This window comes from Emys orbicularis, chromosome 10 (genome assembly GCF_028017835.1).
Source record: "Emys orbicularis isolate rEmyOrb1 chromosome 10, rEmyOrb1.hap1, whole genome shotgun sequence".
NCBI lineage: Eukaryota > Metazoa > Chordata > Testudines > Emydidae > Emys > Emys orbicularis.
The window spans coordinates 76,182,620-76,189,263 of NC_088692.1; positions in this window are offsets into that span (position 1 = coordinate 76,182,620).

Sequence of the window (6,644 nt, forward strand, 5' to 3'; positions counted from 1 at the left end):
ACACTAGACAAACAGATTGGCACACACGTGTCTTTTATTCTTCAAGTATCTCTTTGGAGAATGGTTCCAATTTCTGTTCAGCTTTTTAACAGGGTGAAAGCCCAAGAGAGGTTTTAATTAAGTATTTAGCTGCTGGCAAATTTTGTATCCATCTGTTCCAGCATGGGATTTAGCTTTCTTTCATTCAGGCTTAGACTTCTGCAGCTGGCAGGTCACCTGGTGGTGAGCAGGGAGTGCTACGCTCAGAGCCAGAGTAATCCCCTGGCTAATTCTACTGACTGTGCTGCTGTTATACAAGGGATGATCTTGGCCTTGAATGTTCAGCATCAGGGACAGCAAATGAGGGAAAGTAAGCTGTTTTCACCACTGTTTTCCCCTAAACTGTGCTGTCCATTTACTATATTTGAGGGCCGGGATTGTTAACGTAGGGCTCACTGTGACGGGTTGGATCACAGAAACCCCCTTGGGAGCTGCCACCCAATGTGCAAAGACTACCCCTGCTTCTGTTTTCCCTGCCAGCTCAGGACTCCAGCACCCTGTCTTGCTGAACCAGACACTCCCGTCTGGCTCCAGACACAAACCCAGGGTCTGAATCACTTGTCCCAAAGCTGCAAGTTTACCTGAAAACAGCTCATAGAAGTGTGCTTGTCTTTAGCACTCAGATGCCCAACTCCCAATGGGGTCTAAACCCAGATAAATCCGTTTTACCCTGCATAAAGCTTATGCAGAGTAAACTCATAAATTGTTCGCCCTCTATAACACCGATAGAGAGATATGCACAGTTGTTTGCTCCCCCAGGTATTAATACATACTCTGAGTAAATTACTAAATAAAAAGTGATTTTATTAAATACAGACAGTAGGATTTAAGTGGTTCCAAGTAGTAACAGACAGAACAAAGTAAGTCACCAAGCAAAATAAAATAAAATGCGCAATCTATGCCTAATCAAACTGAATACAGATAATCTCACCCTCAGAGATGCTTCAGTAAGCTTTTTCTCAGACTGGACACCTTCCAGGCCTGGGCACAATTCTTTCCCCTGGTACAGCTCTTGTTCCAGCTCAGGGGATAGCTAGGGGATTCTTCATGATGGCTTCTCTCTCTCTCTCTTCTGTTCCACCCCTTTATATATCTTTTGCATAAGGCGGGAACCCTTTGTCCCTCTGGGTTTCCACACCCCCCCTCACTGGAAAAGCACCAGGTTAAAGATGGATTCCAGTTCAGGTGACATGATCACATGTCACTGCAAGACTTCATTACTCACTTGCCAGCACACACATATACAGGGAGACTCACAGGTAAACAGCCATCTGCAGACAATGGGAGTCATCAAGATTCCAAACCATCATTAATGGCCCACACTTTACATAATTACAATAGGCCCTCAGAGTTACATTTTATATTTCTAGTTTTAGATACAAGAGTGGTACATTTATACAAATCAGATGATCATACTCAGTAGATTATAAGCTTTGTAATGATACCTTACAAGAGACCTTTTGCATGAAGCATATCCCAGTTACGTTACATTCACTTATTACCGTATTTTCTCTAAAACTATCCCAGTTACATTATATTGACTTATTATCAAGTTTTTATAAAACCATATAGACTGCACAACGTCACACCCACAGTGCTTAAAAGTATCAAGAGGCTGCTTGTTTCCCTTATCAAAGGACAGTAGAGTGCCTACATAAAGGATTTCCTGTTAAAGAAAGTCTACTTTCCAGGCACCAAAGCCCGACAGATCTAAGGGACAAGCAATCAGCTTCTAGCAGGACACGGGGAAATCACAAAGGAAAACTGGTTTAGCACGAGAATTGATCCATTAATTAGAGATATTCCCTGGGCCTCAGATATATTTTATGAAATAGCCAAGCCCTGAGAAATTAACATACTGTAAAAGGACAAAGATAATGAGGGTAATCAGCCCAGAGAGAACTGAAGGAAATGGGCTCGTAGGACAGGGGAGAGCTTTAGTGCAAGGTCTGAAACGGGAGGCAGCAGCGCACATTCAGTTGAAGGGGCAGAAAAAGCAAGGCATGAAGCCTGCACAGAGCTGGACTGGATGGATCCCTCCAACACACATGGTACCTGAGAAAGACACAACAAGAACCAAAGGCTGGAAATTAAAGCCAGCCAAATTCAAATTAGAAATAAGGCACAAAAACTTCTAACAGCGAGGGTGATTAACCATTGGAGCAAGCTACCAAGGGAAGGGGTGGATTCTTCATCTTTTGATGTCTTCAGATCAAGATCGGCTACCTTTCTGGAAGATCTGCCTTTGTCAAGCATATGTCATTGGGCTCAACACAGCGGTAACTGGGTGAACTTCTATGTCAGGGATCCAGGGCCAGCTCCAGGGTTTTTGCCGCCCCAAGCGGCGCAAAAAAAAAAAAAAAAGCCGCGATCGCGATCTGCGGCGGCAATTCGGCGGGAGGTCCTTCGCTCCGAGCGGGAGTGAGGGACCGTCCACCGAATAGCTGGACGTGCCGCCCCTCTCCGGAGTGGCCGCCCCAAGCACCTGCTTGGCAAGCTGGTGCCTGGAGCCGGCCCTGCAGGGATCGGCAACCTTTGGCATGTGGCCCATCAGGGAAATCCGCTGGCGGGCTGGGACGGTTTGTTTACCTGCAACGTCCGCAGGTTCGGCCGATTGCAGCGGTTCGCCGTTCCAGGCCAATGGGGGCTGCAGGAAGTGGCGTGGGCTGCGGGATGTTCTGGCTGCTGCTTCCCGCAGCCCCCATTGGCCTGGGATGGTGAACCACGGCCAGTGGGAGTTGTGATCGGCTGAACCTGCGGATGCTGCAGGTAAACAAACCGTCCCAGCCCGCCAGCGGATTTCCCTGACGGGCCGCCTGCCAAAGGTTGCCGATCCCTGGATTAGATGATCTAATGGTCCTTTCTGGCCTTAAAATCTATGAATCAATTCAAAATCCAAGGTCCAGCACCCTGAACCTGGGTGATGTTCTGACCTAGATCTGAATACTGGGGTTCAGGCCTATTTCTGCTCATGAGTCTCATTCTTTTTGTGCCTCATCTCCCGTCCCTCCTAATGCTCAGTAGCCCCCCCACCCCACACACACACACACACTTCATGGCTTTGCTGTGTGTCTCACTCACAGCTTGGTTCACAGAGGGAATTAAAAGCATTTGCAAACATGTCAGATAGCATCAGGCATTGTATGGGCAGGCGCTGTGCAAGATTCCCACGCACAGCTCTGCCGATGCACCTCTGACCTGCAGCACCTGCTCCTGCAGACCTGGCCTCCCACACAGCTAATGTTATTTATTTGCTGGGTTTATTTATAGGGCTTTGTGTGGGGCCGGTAGAGTGCAGCAGCCGGGCACCATACAGCTTATTAAAAACAAACAAAAACATGGGAGTCGTCTCAATGCAGCTACTCAGCATCCATCGCCTGCCCAGCGAAATCTCTGGCCTTAATAGCACGTCAAACGGAGTCAATTAATCAAGAGCCAAATTCAAAACACTTGGGGATCTGGAGGATGGAATATCCTGGAAGGTGAGGGATGAAGTAAACTCAGGTCGCAATAAAAAGTGTGCTCCAGGGAAGCACAATTGCCATGATTGAGCAGCAGGGAGAGAAACAGAACCAGATCCTTAGCTGGTGTAAACTGGCATAGCGCCACTGTCTCCAAGGTAACTATGCCAATTAACGCCAGCGGAGGATCCAGCCCACAGACTCTAAATGAGTCCAAGATCTTGTAGGGCTTGGAAGATTATAATTAGCAACTGGAATTGTCTTTGGAAGAGCACAGATAGTCAACAAAGAATGGGGGCGGGTGTTTTCTATGGGCTCACAATGACCCACCCTGCTCCGGAGGCAAGCAGCCTCATTCCGCACCAGCTGAACATTCCACGTCCTCCTCAAGAGTGGGGCATACTGCAATAGCCTAGCTGGGCGGTTCGGGTCACAACTCACCCCAGGCCTGCGCTATCAGTGATTAAGTGCCAGCAATGCACCCAGCTCTGAAATAGCAGCTCACACGATACCAGATACAAACTGGTCAGATGGGACATGCTGGGAGGGCTGCTTATTAAGGTCTCACAGTTTGTGGGCAGTTGTCACAGTTCCCAGGCGAACTGCACCTCTGACCCCTCGTGGTCATGTCGAGCGCACCCCTCCCGAGGCTCAGGCCTTGGGTTGTTGTCTGGCTCTGATGGAATCACGGGATGCTCCACTCTCAGATGGGTCTCTGGGTTGCAGTGCCCTGATACTGAGATTACCTCAGCAGGTCCGACAGAGGCTCAGACCCTGCCGTTCTGTTCCCTCTGAAGCAGGGACCAGTGGTTAATATAGTGACCAGGCAGCCTCCTTGAAGCAATATATCGTTTAGTTAGAACCACAGTATTGCAGAGAAAACAGCTCTTAAACCAACAAAACAGACTGTACGCATGTCTAGGTTTTCCCTAAGGCAGCGGTTCTCCAACTTCATTGCACTGCGACCGCCTTCTGACAACAAAAATTACTACATAACCCCGGGCAGGAGAGCGGGAGAACATGGTGGAGCCGGAGCCCCGCACCCCGGGCTGAAGCCCTCGGACTTGGGCTTCAGCCTGGGGCAGAGAGCCTCAGGCTTTGGTGTCAGCCCTGGGCCCCAAAAGTTTAACATCGGCTCTGGGTCATGACCCACTTTGGAGTCCTGACCCCCAGTTTGGGAAACACTGCCCTAAGGCATATGATTCCCTGGCTCTGGGAAGGCCCAACTGCTTTAGACTCCCTCAGCAGAGTTTCTCTGTGTCAGCCGGTCTCCCTGGACAACCTCTGAAAAGTGAGCCCCCCCATGCACCTCCTTTTCCCCTGAGCAGCACCTTTTAACTCAGTAGTGTGCTTGTGATCTCCAGGCTCCTCACGTTGGCAAAACAAAGCTGGAAACAGGATTCTTGAAGCTAGCCGCCTGCCCCCTTGCCTTTCAAGGAGGTGCTGGCTGGGTGTCCTGATCTAGAGCTACTGTGTTGTTTTCCTGTATGATCTTCCCACAGCCACCTGTTAAATTAGCTTGAAACTGTCATACCAGAAATTCTAATAAGCCACCATATACAGCAACGTTACCTCCCTGACCAGGTCACATGTAATGTTCAGACAATGGTTGCACCTCAGTGTTTTAGATTAGTACAGAGCAATTCCACGACTGTCACAACATCACAGAGATGTCATATTTGGGGAGGGATTTCAATGGGACCAGGAGCTTGACAAACCAGGGCAGGGAGCTCATACCATGCACAGGAGGCAGCATGGTGGTGGCAGCAGGAGAAGGAGAGAAAGATGCACTGAGGCTGGCATTGCTGGCAGAGTGGAGCGGGCTGGAGAGACACACTAAAAGTGCAGGGCCAAGATGTAGGCTGAGATGGAGGTGGGCAGAGCCTTGCAGGGGAGGACAAGAGATGTAACCTTGATTGGGTAGGGAAGGGGAGCCCACAGAAGGATGTGGGGGTGGGGAGAGGCATGGTCAGAGCATTGAATGAGGATGATAATATTAGCAGCTACATTTTGGACAAACTGGAGAGGCAATGAGGGCTCAAGAGGACTGGAGAGGAGGTCACTGCAGTAACAGAGAGAAGATGATCAGGGTCCAGACAAACTTAGCCAAGGTGTTACTAGCAGCAGCCCTTCTGACCTGGGACTCCCACAAAGCTCTGCTAAAGCATCTCCATCCTAACCTGCAGCCCATCCCTGCCCCAGCAGTCCCAGTCCTGGGCTCCCACACAGCTCTGATAGTGCCCCTCAGCCCTGATTTGCAGCACCTCCTGCTTTTCCAGTCCTGGGCCCTTACTCAGCTCTGCACCCTCAAGCTTTCTGCCACATCCCATGCCCACCAATGAAGGGGTGAATTACCAAATGTCTCTGCTGCTGCTGCTGCTGTAGTCTCTTTGGGTGCTGTTAAGTGTACCAAGGGTTGACCAGAAACACTGCTGAACAAGCCCTTCCCATTAAAATAGAAACCCCACCTGTGTGTGACTTTCAGCTCGAAGCAGACCTTGGCCAGACAAGCCTTCCTGTTGGCTATCCGGAGCGTAGGTGTGTGGCAGCAGGCACGTAGGGTTGATGGCCAGTCAGAAGTGACGCATTTTCCTGTAAAACTGTTCAATCACCTTACATTCCAGGTATTTCATGGTGTAATAAAAGTCCCTGTGTCCTGGATGCCAGTAAGGCCTGGAGGGGGGTGGGGACTGGGGAAAGTGAATTAAATGGGCCTTTTACAAGCATAGAGAAGAACTTACTCCTCTTTCAAGCCATTTAAGGCAAATGTTGCTAGACTTCTACCCATCATGGTGTCCTGCTCAGCCCTGTATGCATTGTCCTTTGCAAACACCGTGTAGTCCCAGAAGTGGGGCTGGTGCACATTGTTGGCAGAAACGTTGAAAAGAGAAGGAAAATGGCTATTTGTTTTAGACACTGAGCAGAGGTGATTAGCGTGTTTGTGTGAAATGAATACAGGGCTTGTGTCTCTCCTCCCCTCCCACATTCTGCCAGCACTATCAGAGTCAGGTGGGAGTGGACAGCACTCAGGAGCTGCATGCACCTGGTTTCTGGGATGCAAATACTGACAAAGGACCTGTTTTTTTAGGTTTGATCTCAAAGGAGAAATAAATCAAACAGCTTGGAGGCTCCTGAGACATGTTC